Here is a 15,396-nt window from a genome sequence, read left to right on the forward strand (position 1 = left end):
CACAACCTTTCCCCTCCCCCCACCCCCCCTTTTTCTCTTTTTTTTTTTATTGGCCATATGTTTTAGTAGTCTAAGTATGTGTCAGCAGTAATCCAGGCTCTGCTTTTAAAGGATGATTACCCAGTTTGTTGCTGAAGTGAGACTTTTTCTTCCCCATTTAATTAATTTCTGTGAGGGTTGTAACCGTAAACCCTTTTCTTTCTTTTTTTTTTTTTAATTTATCACAGATTACTCTTTGTGTGGCTAAATTTAACTCCCATCTATTTTTGCTGGCTGCCGATCTGTTCCCAGTTTGTATGATGGAGGTGGCGAGGGGGAGTCAAACAAACCGGTTTGTTCCCTGGATGCTAATCTGAATTTCAGAGGCGCTGTCCTTCACCCCCGGGCTCTGCTCCCCTCCCCCTACTCCCTGATCTCTGCAAACAGCCTCTTCGGGTCTCTTTCTCTCCTCCATCCCACCCCCCACTCCAGCCCTTCTTTCCTCCACTGGCTCACCAGAATAGTAAATGTTGATTATCCTTTCCTACTCATCCCACACCCCAATTCTCACTTAGGGTGTTTGATGTACTAGGGAATTAATGCTCCTGAAATTCAAATTATTTAAAAGCCCGCTAGTCTGTGTGTTGTATTAAAGATATCATGGTGCTTTTTTTGGGAATTAAATTTTATGGATTTTCATGGGTTAAAGCAGGTACAGGGTTTTCTGATGAATTAAAAAAAAAAGGTGGTGACCTTTTGTGAAGATGTGATGAGGGTCATCTTTGTTTTATATAAAATAGTGATTAGGAACTCCCCTCTTTAGGGAGTAATTTCTCAGGTCACCTTGGCAGAACAAGGAGGGGTTACTAACTAGCATTGGATCCCTGCTTGTAACCCGTCTTCATGGTAGTTCTTATAGCATGGATACAGTTAACCTCCTTCTTGCCTTAAAAAAAAAAAGAAACATGACTAGTGGGCATGCAGAAAGGCATTGTCCTTGCACAGAATAAACCCTCCTACCTGATATGTGGAAAATAAATAAACCCACAAACATACCGCCCTGGTAGATTGAAATGTATGTGTGTCGGGGAGGAGGGGAATAACACGTAGGAAAAGATTTATGCCTTCCTTTGGGCTGTTGCTTGGTAACAGAAAATGCCTCTTAAGCCTATTTTTGGAGAGGGGAGGGGTGAAACTTGATTCAGTGACCATCTGTCCCAAGCTGGTTGATTTCCTGTTGAGCTCTCCTTTGTTTCTGTCAAACAATTGATTCTTACCCTTTACAGATAAGAATACTGTTGGTGACATTGCTCTGAATCAGCAGGTTGCCTTGTGGCAACCACAAAACAGGCCTATTAATTTTAATAATTTTTTTAATGTTTAAGGGTTTTTGTTTTCTGGGAGGCTACTGACTGGTTTTACTGGGATTTATTTATCTGTGTTGTGGTTTTGGTTTTTAGGTTTTTAGCTCTCTGGGAATGCCTGCAGTACAGTAGGCAAGTGTAATAAATGTAACTGAAACATTCTTAGAGAAGATGTAATAAGCTGGTTTTTCACTCTGAAATTGTTGGGGGAAAGAAGCCATGGTTTGGGGCCCATTAAGCCTTTTGTCAGTGGGGGGGAGCAGAAGTTAATTGAAGTCACTATTGAAGAAATCCCCACTGCTTCTGTGAAAACAAAACCCAGATTCTTGTTGCAAATGGAATATTTGCTATTGTTCTTGCTTAATTGTCAGAAAATCATTCTCTGTTTGACTGCCTCCTGATGTTTGCTTAGTAGTAGTGTGCTGGATAGACTTGAACTTCAGTTATTTTTAAATCATCTGTTTTATTTATATTGCAGAAGCCCATATTTTTCCTTTAGTTTTATGCATGCAGGGTACAAGGCCCATGCATATGCCAATATGTGTGTGCCCTCTGTAGCTGTGATTATTTAAAAGCATTCCAATGCCACTTTCTTTCCTGTCCTGAATTTCAGCATTCAGAGAAGCATTTCATAGTTCCAGGTATCTGCTGAAAGGGAATTAAGGCATGTGTGACACAAAGAGACAGTTAATATATGCAAAAAAACTAGTGAAGTCACCCAATACAGTAGGAAAATGATAGTCACTGTTATTTCCTTCAGTCATTGAACCTCTTTCCTGGAGTATTTCCTTGATGTTGTGGTACAGAGGAGGGTGAGAAGGAAAGACTTTCAATACAAATGTCTTGGCATCTTACAGGTCTTTGCTTATTTGAGTTTAGCCTACTTGTCACTCAGTAGATGAAATTTGGAGGTAATTCCCAAAGGTCACTTCACAGACTTGGAGGTGTTAGAAAAGTTAATTTCCCTTTCTCTTCTATTTTTCCCATGTGCTTTCCAGATTGCTTCCCACAGGCAGGAGCCCTGTTGCCTGCAGCTTTCAGCATGGTCCTGGATGCATGTGGACTCAGCTCTTTTGGAAGCCAATGGCAATATGCCTACTGGACAGTGATTTCGTGCATGTTGAGTCAAGGGATACTTGAGAGATTTCCATCCTTTCAAAAGAAAGCTGCATCTGTGATTTGGCTCAGTAAGGGAGGTTCAAATCAAACCATGGGAATGAGCCTGTGGCTTGTGGTCCATCAGCCCTTGACTCCTTGTTGGTTGCCCATTTCCTCACTCCAGTCTCAACCTTTCCCCCTATTTTGCTGCTGTTTGTTTGGAGCATGGTGGGATCTGGCAGAATAAGTGATCCACTTGAAAAACAATGTAGTTTTCCAGGTTACTTTTCAGCTGGATGAATTCCTTGATCCAGTTTACCCACTAAGTGGCATGTCAAGCCTGACTGGTGCAGTGTAACACAATGGGGTAGAAGTGATAAGTACTGAGTAGATTAATTTTGTTTTTTCACAAACCTCTAGAGCCAAATGTACTGTGAAGTGGTTTTAAACATGCATTCTCTTTTAGGTTGAGAGATCCTACTTTTGGATTTTACACTGGACTAGTGTAAAATTAATTGAACCTGCATATGTGCATGCTGCTTTGTGCCAAACTTTTTTTTTTTTTTGGTTAGAAAGTGATAGGTACCACCAACATGCCTTTTGGGTATTTTCAGTCTGTCTTGAAATTACACTGAGATCAAAAAAATCATTTGTAGAACTAGTGCTAACTAGGTCGATGTTGACCTGAGATTTTAAACTTGGCAGTGAAGTAGCTGTTCTGAACTGTTTTAAGAACTGATTAAATTTTGTTTCTTCCTGCAGAGTTATTTTCATGAAGGGAAAAAAAAAAACCTGTAAATTTTATTTCAGGCTTAAAATAAATGAAAAATGGAGCCCTGGTCTAGATACTTGGAATTCATTTTTTTGTCTGACCTAGAGAAGATGATGAGTGGTTGTTCTTTTCCAGATTTTCTCGGAACCCTTTAAAGAGCATTACTAAGCTGTATGACTCAAATTGTAGGGAACTGACAAAAAGTCCAGTTCTCCCGGTATCTGGGGCAAGCAGCTGAGTCCATGACCTGTGCAGATGACACAGTTAGAATACAGTCCTGCACTTGTCTCTGTGCTTTCTCTACCTGGGTTGTACTGTGCTTCTCCCCTTAGAACAGATGTGCCATGCCCTTTGTTCCCAGATAAGAGCATCTCCAGGTATGCCAGTCAGGAGGCACAGCACCTGTGGCTTACCCTACAGACAGGAAGGCAGTAATTCTAGAAAGGGAAGTTGGTAGAAGACTGGCATCTGCTTGCATTCACCTTCTCATGTTGCTTTTGCAAGGATGGAATTATTTATGAACATTTTCTCCCATCTGAAGAGCCACTATTCAATGTCAGGGTGTTTGGCAGGGGTTTTCTTTTGGGAGGGGGAGCACAGAGGTAGGGTCATGATGAGCTGCTTCTCCATGCTGGGTGAGTTCATTGTATGTGCCTCAGGTATTATATCATTGTCATGCCAATGTCCCTATTGCAGTTCTGACTCAGTGCCATTTACAGAATTGAAGGCAGTGCCTCCCTTAATAAGAGTTTGAGAAATCTTCCTCTCCTGTGATAAAAAGGCCTATTTGTGGTTTGCAGGACAGAGTTTGGGCACTGTAGCAATGACTTTATGCTATAAGGATAAGAATTATGCAACCCTTGCCTCCCCAGCGAAAATCCCCAGCTCCAAAACCACGTGCATCAAAGGTGCAAGTGCCAAGCTTCCCTTCCAGGAAGGTATGGCCATCAGCACCACTGACAGACTCTTCAGGGAGGAAGCAACAAAGAAAAGGCTTTTAGAGAGGCTTTTGTTTCCAGAAAATAGCTTTCTGAAACTACAAAATTGAAACTTAACTTTGGGAAGGACAAACTCCATGTTCTTCAATGAAGTTACTTCCTAGTCTACCACAGCCCTGTTCTGTGTTAGAAGTTACTGCTTAGGTGGACACTCACCTTTAAAAGAGCTCCAGGCCTTGGGCATACTGGGCTGTGCCCATCCTCTAATCTTTGCTTGATGTTCTGAGGCCTAAGCTAATGTCTCAAAACCTACCTTCTGCATATTTCTGAATAAAATGTGCTCTTTTATAACCTACTGGCTCAATGTTCTTATGAGTGTGTTTTCCTTTGTAGAGATGAGCCCATTTCCCACTCAGGACTAGGGAATAGCCACTCCCATATATATCTAAAAAACATGTGAGTGGATCAGAAAGTGTTCTTCCATTTGATTTGATTTAATCTAGATCTTCTTTTTGATTTAACTCATAAATTGCAGTTGCCTGGAGATGCACTGCTGTTTTGCTCTATGATCAATGCTTTGAAAATGTAACTTTGGTGTTTACTAATAATGTTTAACATGATCCAGTCATTTCATATAATGCAGTGTAAAACCAGAGAATCTGGACTATTGCATGTTAAACAAGTGTTGCCTCTGTCTGGTATTGCTTTGTATATGTGGGTCAAGGATTGCAGAAGACTGTAAATAAGTGGAGGATGTAACTCCTACGTGTGTCTATGTTATCCTGGAATGGCAGTTTCTGTGAATAGAAAAAAAATACCTTATCAGTTGAAAAAGAAGTGAACCAATGTAAAGCAAGGCAAGGCCAGTGTCTCTGAACTACTGTTACTCTCCAGCTTTTTGCTGTAAGGATTTTTGTCATCACATGATGGCCAAGTAGACCAATACTTCTACTTTTTTTTTTTCCTTCGCTGAGCAAAGATATGTTCATTCCTTCCCCACCCTTATTCTCATGAGGTTGAATTTCTTGCTCATTTTTCCAATGGTTTTGCCAGGAGGTTTTTTCAGATTGTTTTCCTAAGTGACTAGATAGCAGCAAGGAATAAGGGGACAGAACTAAAATGAAACCAGCTAAAGCCAGCAGCTGGGAGATCTTTGTTCTGTTCGGTCTTGACCACAAGCTTCCCAACAGACATTGGTGGGGGTGGGGACATGGATCTCAATTCTTTATCTTCTTAATTTTCTTTTCCCCTTTCATGAGTAAAATGGAAATAAAGTGTTACTTAAATGAGCAGCTAAATTCTTCTTGGTGTTGAATTAACATACTCTGTAAAGCCTGTAATAAACTGTGGGCTTACAGAAATATCCTGGGAGGATGTGCTGACTTTTTTTTTGTTTTGTTTTTTTCTTGCAGTACATTTGTTTAAAGTGAATTATCTAAGTACCATGAAAGTGGGTCTTCATTTTACTCTTCTTTTTGGAATGCATTTTATTAGTGATATCCAGAGGGGTCAGCAGCATAAATAATGTTTGTTTCGAGTCATGTTGGGTGCAAAGGAGGGGGGTCCACAGTGAAGAGCTGTTTTGTTTGGTGTGGCTGATGAGGAGTGAGGCTGGAATTGCTCATAGCTGTCATTCAGGTTTTGTTTCAAAGTCCAAGGACCTACTGGGAAAAACAAAAAGCTAATGAAAGCTGACTGTATTTCAACCCAAACCCTGTGGAATCCAAAATGATGTCCTGACACTGCGTGTATTCTTATTCTCCTGCATTCCCATGGTTACTAAGGTAACAGGTTTTTAGAGGCTTTACATCTTCATTGTCAAGTATTTGCTACACTTATTGTTGCTGTTTGCAGATTAGGGCAATTTAAACAATGCCTTTTGAAATGGCGACCAAAAAAAAAATACAAAAAGAAATATAGTAGAAATAGATGTAATGAATCAATTACCTTCCCTTGTGTATATTTTCAGTGCTACATCTCAGAAGCTATGCACAAAATGTCCCACTGGTTTAGTGTAGGGATTTTAGGCAGAGGAAAATGCTTTCTTTTAAAGCATGCTAATTACAGAACTCCGAATACAGATGTGAGGAGTACCAAATGTGACTTGGTGCCTTTTTTGACTACAGAACTGTGAAGAAACTGAAGTTTGTGTTTGTGTCAGGGTATTGTCACTCTGCTTACAGTACATCTGAGACAGTGACCTGAATCTTGCAAGCTGTGTTATCTACTGCATCTGGGAAATCATACTTGAAAAATTAAACAGCTGGAGACTACTTTTTTTCTAACAAAGAAAAAGGCAGAACTCTTGTAGTTGAACACACATTATTGATGCTCCTCTGTCCATTTAGATCAAGCAGAAATATGCTCGTTCACATCTTCACTGTAAAATTGGATTATCAATGAGATGGTACAGCTTGTGAGTGTATCTCCAAGAATACGATATTTAAATTGATTTAGTACCTGCTGACTTCTTGCAAATTAGTGCATTGCTGCAGCAAAGATCTTTAGCATCTGTGCTAGGAGAATTGTTTTTTTAAAAATTTAGTGGAAGTAGTGAAGTCTACATCATGATGATTTGTGCTAGGCAGCTGAGATACGGCACATAATGATTCCACTTTGCCTGACAGAAATAAAATGTTCCTAGTTGAGAAGAATCCTGGTAGACAGGGGAGATACAGGTACTGTTCTCCCTGAGTGGCCTTGAAATGAGTCTTTTGCCATGGACTCAAGAGCCTTTTGTTGGACAAACCCTATGCAGTGGGTGACATCCCTGTGCTGCTCAAGTGAACCAGTGTCACCACCAGTGTCCATGTCTCCATCTGGGCAAGACTCAGAGTATGCTCTTAGACCACTTTTTTAATAAAGGTGGGTTATATGAAACAACTTTTTTGCTGCTTATTTGCAGCTAAATAGAGTTTCTTTGGAAGCATAAGTGATGGTGGTGGAGGGGCCCTGTTGAGCACCATTTTATTATGGTTTTGCAGATGCTGCTGATGGTGGTTTGTGCTCAGCCAGGCATTTGCCTGGTCTCAACCATCTCTACCCCCAATATCAGCAAGAGGTAACTTTCTTGAGGTAGACAAGACTTAGGAGTCTAGTGTTCAGATAAGTACAGAGCAGATTACCCCAGAAAAAGGGAGGTGACAGATGGGTGGCTGACGCCAGAGGGGTGAAGCCGAATGCAGACTGAATTAGTCCCTGCGACCAAGGACAGAAGGTGCTTGGCACGCAGCTCTCACAAGTTATCATTTTAAAGTGTTTGTAGGGAAGCCTTTAATGTGATTAGGTAATTTCCTTAATAGTTTTGTACTTGTGGTTTGTTACATTGCCCTGGACAGAAGTGTGATTTGACATCAAAATGGCTGCTAACATTTAGCTTTATAATAAGCCATTTATATATGACAAGATTTAATGTTTTTCTGGTACATACAGAAAGTTGAATTATGAATGTATATGTATGTATGAAAATAGGTATACTTTTGTGAGATTACTGAAGGAAAGGTCATCTTTCTTCCATCTCACTTAAAAATATGTATAATGCATAAGAGAAATAAGGTGTGCAACTCAAAAAATTATGTAGTGCATCATATAAATACAATTGTTTGTTAAATTTTTATTTTGTTTTTATGGGGTTTTTAAAACTTCTTTAAACCTGTTGTTATACTTTCAGCACTTCTTTAAGTTTTTTGAAAGTTGTAGAACAAGAGGGGAAAACAAATTTATTATTAGTGCTTTGCAAAGCTTTTGAGATTCAAAGCTACCAGTATTCAACATATGTCAGTTGTAAGCTTACTAGGAGGGGTTGTAAATTCCTTATTTGGGGAAAAAAGTCTCTGAAGTGTAAGGTTTTAAGGACAGGCTTGAATGCAGAAAGGTCCATGACAACTTATTTTTTAAAAAATAAATAAATAGGAAAGTCATACTGCTGTTTGCCAAACTGGGGATAATCACTGAAAACTAATGTGGCAGGAGGCTGTAGCACCCTCTGGCAGAATTTTTCCATCCTATAATAAGTATCTTCCTTCCCTTCTGGAACAAGGATGAACATCCACCCATCTCTGATGTATGGAGTGTTTTAGAGGAGTTTGGAGGAGGCCTCCACTTTAGGGAGCAGGGAGGATATCAGGGTGCTTTGTTCATGCTTTGGCATTCCAAATCTAACCAAATATAATTTAAAAGCATTTGTATGGGCCTCAAAGGAGCCTTCCACTTTGCTAATGAAAATCAATCCTGCTTCTTCCTTTTTTTGGTCTCCCATCCAAAAGGCAGGAGCAAGTCTTGCTCAAAAACATGTTTTTCAACCCATTTTTTTAATCAGTGCTACCTCTTTTGTTTTGTGGGGGTTTTTTTAAAGCATAATTTTTTCCCTTTTTGGTCAACTTTTTAGATTCCCCTTTTAATTCCTGTTGGAAACTTCTCTTTCATGATAATCTTAAGAAAGGTTTCTGTTGTATAGGCTCCTTTCTGTTCAAGAAAATTATTTCAGACAAACTGAAAGATGTTAATAAAATTACATGAAGTCATTAAGTTCATGAGTCATTTAATGAGTCATTAGGTACATGTTCTCATGTCCTTCCCTTCAACGTGCTGGTCACTGATTAGATTCTAGGAGATTCTACTGGGTGCTTCATATTAGGAGTGCCAGTCTTGACAGTGAATTTGAGATCAGAGTTTGGCAACCTTGATTTTTTTTTTAAGCATTGTGTTTGTTGTTGTTTGGTTTTTTAGTTTTGATTGGTTTGGGTTTTTTTTTTTTAATGGAAGATGTTTGCATGCCTTTATTTTTAAATAGCAGCCAGAAGAATTGACTTCTTACTTACCTCTAGATCTTTCAACAGTAAATTACTACCATTCAGTGAGGAAAAGGGTATTTACCTCAGTAAGAACCAGCTGTGGTTGAGCACCAGTGAAAACGAGAGGGGTTTCTTTTTCTGGATGGTTTGGCTGTTAAAAGCAAATTGAATTTAAACTCTTGAGATGACTTAGCTGTTTGCATTCTTATATATGGCATGCATTTCTGCAATTGTCTTAAAAGACTTTGAAGACTGAAAGTGTGGGTAAAACCAACAAGATGAATTAGTTGCTGGAATGTTTAGTGTGCTCCTGGCTGTAACAAGGGAATGACTTTTATTCTTCGTGGATAAAAACAACTTAATGCTTTAGCAGACATATAATTTCTAGACTAATTGCATAGTATTTATAACCCATAAATGGGTTATAAATTTGCATTATCTGCAGGAGATGCAAATTTTTTCTCCTGAGCCATTAGGCAGCCTACCAGTTTATTCCCATTGACAATGATGGCTGCTGAAGAGACACAGTCATTGCAGGATGAAGCTATAAATTTAATTTCTGGCACACTGGAAGCTCTTCAAAGTGTCTTTTGTTGGCAGAGAAAATTCTTGCAATATAAATAAGTATTGTATCTTGCAGCCCGCACTGAAGAGAGATGGAATGAAATGTAAGAATATTCTTTGGGTTTTGATGAAGTGGTTTTCTCTGGGAAAACAGAACAGAGAAATAATTCAAGAACCCTTCTAAGGCTGCAAGATTTAACTATTTTATATCTTCTTCAAGCAGCCTGTGCTGAACACCATTTGCTATATAAGAAACACTGACTGAATAAGTTGGGGGGTTCTCCTCAATAACCATGCAGTTATTGCATAAAAGAGAGACTGATGAAAAGCAGTACAAACCTATTCTGTTCTCATCCTCTTTTTTTCCTATAAACTGACTTTTTGGAATTTCCACACAAAATTCTTAAAGAATGTCCCATTTTTTGACATGGCAGCTCTCAAATCTGTGTGGAAAAGCTGTTGGTCGTGAACTAGACCTAAAGCAAATAATTCACTGGGTAACCTCTTCATCTGACACTTAGTGTTATAATAGAAAAATTATTATCACATCTCATTTATTCAGACTATCTAAATGGAATGTATCTAGTGATAATTAAATTGACAATTTTAAAAATGTTTGCATTAGCCTATTAATCTTTTTCTTAATTAAGTGTATGGGGTTCTATAGCCTCTGGTTAGATAGGTATTGGTTGAATAACCTTATGGGAAGAAATTTGGTGTTTTTCAGCTTTGTTTCACAAAACTAAAGTATTCCTAAGGCCAAACAAGTACAAAAGATCAGTTGCAACTAACTTTGGTTTGCAGCAAGGAAACCAGTGGAAACCAGAAGGCCAAGGGGGTTGTCTTCCATCTGTGCTGAAGATGCAAAGTCATGCTATCTATAGGAAAAGAAAGATGACATTGCCCTTTAGCCTGGGTTTAATGTAGGTCAGTTGGGTCACCAGATGACATGACTTTAATGGCCAAACTGCTTTTAACAATTGCCTAGGGCAGTGTTTAATTTCACTGATCCTTGCCAGCCTCCAGGAGAGGAGAGAGGAGAAATCCACCTTATCTTTTGGTTTTCACAGAGTGATGATTTAATCCTCTTTTGTACTGAAATTTCTCTAATGAAACTAATTACCTAGTACACACTTGTTATAGCCCAGGTTTGTATGAAATTTCAGAATGAGTTGACAAAGAGGTTTGTTTGTGTTCTTGGGCTGTTCAGCTGCCATGTTTAAGTTGACCTATGGTTTATCGTCTCTCTTTCACATGCAATATCTTCCTTCTCCCTGCAAACCACTGTAACAATCAATCATACTGTAATAACAGAAGAGGAAGGATAGAGCTGAATTCCAGTTGTCCTACTGTTTTTCCATTCTGGTGATGTACTGGAAGAGCAGTTGAGGGAATATACAATGTTCTCTTTTGGAAATATCTCAGTATATATAAATCTTAGAAAGTGCATGGATGTGTGTCAGTTTCTATAGATGCTCTGAATGGGCTACTGCCCAGAAACAGTGTGCTAACGTGCTAGCTTAATGGTCTGTACTGGTAGGGGGGGAAAGACAAAGAAAAGCAAATATTGAGGCATTAGTGGGGAAAAACAAGGAACCAAAGCAAAAAAAATTATTCTGCCATGCACATGCATCTTTAGGATATCTATATCTTGAAGGACACATGCAATTTGTCTCCTTCCTCTTGCTTCTGTGGTAGCACATATTAAGATTGAAAAAAATACAGAGAAATAAATAAGGTCAATCTAAGTGTAGAGCAACTACTATTATGTAAGGAATAACTACATTGACTAGACTTCAGTCCTGCTGAATCCTGAAGTCAGACAGCTGAGGTCCATAAAATGTTGTGGGGCAGAAGGTGAGGGCTGTTCGTATCTTCTGGAGGAAAAGAACTGAGGAGCATCAAATGAAATTAGTAGGGGCTATGCTGAATGCAAACAAAAGGTGATAATTGCCAGTGTGGGGTGGGTTATCACACTCCTTTCTCAGGTTCCAGGCATGGTACTTTCTAAAGCAGCTGGATAAATGTATGGTTCCTGTTAAATGAGCCTTGAGCTGCAGATCAGTGGAGGTTGGGAGAATATTTCAGATACTTACCACTGCAGGAACATCATGGAGTTTGTGTTCTTCTTTGAGTATCTGCTGTTGGCCACTGTGTGACCTAGGGAAAGCAGCCTCTAGTCTGACTTTTAGGTGTGTCTGCTTTTAGGTTGATCTGACCACTCCATTGTTCTTCTTTGATTAGTGTGGGTCACTGTGTTGGGTGAGGTGGGCTGTAGAAATGTAACAGGTCTGCTCTATGCTCACAGTGCATTTTCTGCAGGCAGTGAGCCAGATGAAAGCAGCATACAGGTGTCTTGTCTGCACCATGTTGGTTTGATAGGTAGTAAGATTAAGTATTAACAAGCAATTCCAGGTGTGCCAGAACTGAAGAAGCTAGTTTCCTAAAGATTTGTCTCTTTCTTTGTTAATAAACTCTGATTTAAAATGTTTTCTGTATTTAGGATGTGGTTAGGACCAGCCCTTCCAATGGCTTCCTGTTGTACTACCATTACACTGTCAAATGTCCTGCCTAACTGGCAGAGTTTCCTCATGAATATTGAGAAGTTGAAATATTTTTCAGAGCTCTGTTCCTCTGTTTCATTTGCATGGAATTGAGAGTTTAAGAGGTGGTTGACAGAAAACATGTAATATGAGCTATGTTTCTCTTGGAAGTCAGGCAAACAGAAATAGTGCGAAATAATTAGAAATAATGAAAAAAGCCAAAGAATCCTTCGTTGTACCATAAAATAGTAATAATATAGTTGAAAAATCACATGAATATAAAAATAGGTTAATGTTCATCTTTCTAAAGTATTGAGTGTAATACAGGTTAGTTTAATGCTCATGGCTGTGCACAGGAGCAGTGGGGTACGAGTGTGACATCCTATTTTTCTTACATTATTTAGTAACTGACACATGCTGTGTTCTTGCTGGTTGTTAACAGCATGTGAATTATGAGGCCAAAGGGGTCTTCCTCTTGACAATGGCTAATGTTTGCAGAAATGCAAAGGTCATGATCATGACTACTTTTTTTTAATGCCAACTGGATACCAATGACAATTACTGAACTAGACAGTTCTTAAAGGGTCAGTTTATTGACTTACCTTCCCTGCTTTGGGAGGGGTGATGGAATCAAAGCAACTGCCTGGCTTCTGTTCTGATTTAAGTGACTTTAGCCTTGGACAGTTTTCCTTCATATTCCCATGAAAAATGAGAGCAACTCTTTCACTAGGTTTATTTTTCTGTGTGGTGCTTCTTGATTAGCAATATTATTGTAATATTTAAAAGAGAAAAGAAAATTAACTTCTTAAAACATATTTTTTGGTTTTGAGATAACTTTCTTTTCCTTCTAACCTCTATAAACTTTAATGGAGGAAAAAAAAGGTGGTTTTGCACTTACAGATTGTAAGTGGTGACTGTATTGTACTTTAAAAAAATAAGTTTTTTAAACAAATTTGAATGTTGACATCTTCAAGCTAAGCCCAGGATGTTAAATAAAGCTCTTTATTTACCTATGGGTGAAAATATGTGAATGAATAGTTTTGGTTTTCTAAGAGACAGAATGTGTTTGGAGGAAATTGCAGCTGTAGGACAAATGGCCATGGGTTGTATCTTCTCTTTCCCAGCTCAGATGTTCAAAACTGTTCAAAACTGAGCTTAAAATTGTTTCTGAATTAATTCCTCTGTAATGCAGTGACCTTACATCTGTGGGAGGCTGGAAGTCTGCACTGCAGTGTGTTTAGTTACCCCTTACAGTGATTAAAAATTTGAAGTGGAGACACGAAGGCTATTATTTGTTACTTTGAAAACCATACTTTCCAGTTACTGTGCTGAGTGATTTCTGGGGTAGTAAAATACTAGACTAGTATTTTGAGAGAGGGCAGGTCATTCATCAGGAAGTTGAGTCACAGTTGGAGTAGACTCAGCACTAGGAAGTATCCTCCTTAATAGCCTGAGAAGACAAGAGGTATTAGATGACCTAATCTTTTTCCTGTGAAATTTTTGCTGTTGTGACTTTATTTTCCTGGTTGCCAAGACTAAATGTGGAGGTCATCTTTTTTCTTTTTTTTTTTTCTTTTTTCTCTTTACACAGGAAAGTTTCATCAATATACAGCTGGTTAATTTGAACCTTGCCTGAATTTATGGCCTTCTGAAGCAGGTATGGTAGGAATATGGTAGATGTGATACTAGAACTTAATTTTATCAGTTTACAAAACTGTTGATTAATGACTAAAAAGGAGACTTTGGCTTTATGATAAGAATCTTTGTCTCAAAAGAGGCTGGAAATTATGCAGTCAATGACTTTGTGTTTGGTAATAGCAAATCCGTATGAAATTTGTCTGAAGTTAAAGAAGTTGGTCTAAAGCCAGATGTATCAATGCAACAGCTGAGTGTAACCTTAAAAGTTCTTGTTTGCCTCCCTTTGGGAGCTGGGGAGTAGTGGTGGCAAAATGAAGGTTAAAAGTCTTGCCAAGGTTAAAACAGGCAGTGAAGGAAGAGTCACTTTCAAAAACAAATGACAGGAAACAGCAAATACCTTTCGACAAATGATATTATTTTATTGTTTTAAATAACTATGGGTGAAATTTATAATCTGCTGAGATTTGCAAGTGGTTTCTGTGACACAATTTAGTATCCTAGTGCTTTACCAGACTTCAGTCATATGTCTGAAATTTTGGCTTGTTGAACAGCTGTTGAAGGCTACTCTGTGCCCTTAGTTCAGCTGTTGGCAGTTTTTGGCATGAGGCACACAGCTGGAGTAATTGCTTTTCTTGCAGAAGGGAAAATACTGTGAAAACATTGTTCTTGATTGCTTTTGGTTTTTTTGTTTTTTTTTTTTTTTTCTTTAATCCTTGCTGTCTAATTACTTTGTACTTGGCAGGAGTAGATTTAATCTTGAGCTTACATCTTTGCTGTCTCTTCAGAAACTAGCCAAAGCTATGTAAGACCCAAAACTTCTAGTTTATTCATGCTCAGAAACTTCCTAGTGCTGCACTGCTAAAATTCTACCTCCCCTATGGTTCTGTTTCAGCCTGCAGCTGTACAACCTTTAGTTGTACCCCCTGATCCTTGGAACCCTTCTGAAGATAACACACTGAAGCTGAGGAGGTTTTTAAGGGTGGCTGTTGTGTGTGTGTGTGACTATATGACTTTACTGGTTGGATTTAGGCAATGCGTGGTGGAAGATGGTGAGGAAATGGGAATCATCATGGGGGGAGTAAACAAGGAGGCTGAGAAAGATAGGAGTCTTGGAGTGAAGGATGTAGAACAACTTGAGAAGGAGATTGGACTGGCCATGGAAGGGCTTGTTATAGTTGAGGGCTTGGAAACTAAAGAGAAAGCACATGTTAAAAGAAATCAAGATTGGTTGGATGAGGAGGAAGTGTTTGAGAATCAGAAAGGGAAGTGAAGGGCTGTTGAAGGCAACGCTGGGCAGTAAGACTGAGAATGTGTTGACAAGGAACCTGGGAACTGCTGAGATGAGGGCGGGGGGGAAAAGGGTACCGAAACCAAGTGTATATAAACCAACAGATTTATATACAAATAGGCAATGTCGTTTGTAATGAGTCTTGGGATGACGGGAGAGTTGCTGAATTGGGATAAAACTTCACGAGTGGGATGAAGCCCCTGTGGAATGACAAGAACTGGCAGAGTGTGGCCTAGGAAACAGGGTTTAGATTAAGGAAAGGGACTGGTCTGGAGCTTGACAAAACAGTTGGGAGTGGAAACAGTAGGGTTATATCAGAATAATACGTTTCCACAGAAATTTATCCATTGTAATGCCTAAAAAAGGATCAGGTTTTTTTTTTTCACTTTTCTGCTGTGTTTTGGGCTGACCCTGGCTGG

At 39.0% G+C, this 15,396-nt stretch overlaps 1 protein-coding gene across 1 annotated transcript in view; it reads left to right on the forward strand.

Moving 5' to 3' along the window:
* GREB1L (GREB1 like retinoic acid receptor coactivator) overlaps positions 1–15,396 on the forward strand; it is a 131,469-nt gene that overhangs the window by 12,728 nt on the left and 103,345 nt on the right. The window contains exon 2 of the mRNA XM_066562337.1: positions 13,643–13,708. The gene's annotated coding sequence lies outside the window, so the exon portion shown is untranslated. The remainder of the gene's footprint in view (positions 1–13,642; positions 13,709–15,396) is intronic.

Source organism: Molothrus aeneus, chromosome 1 (assembly GCF_037042795.1).
Source record: "Molothrus aeneus isolate 106 chromosome 1, BPBGC_Maene_1.0, whole genome shotgun sequence".
In the NCBI taxonomy this organism is placed as follows: Eukaryota; Metazoa; Chordata; class Aves; order Passeriformes; family Icteridae; genus Molothrus; species Molothrus aeneus.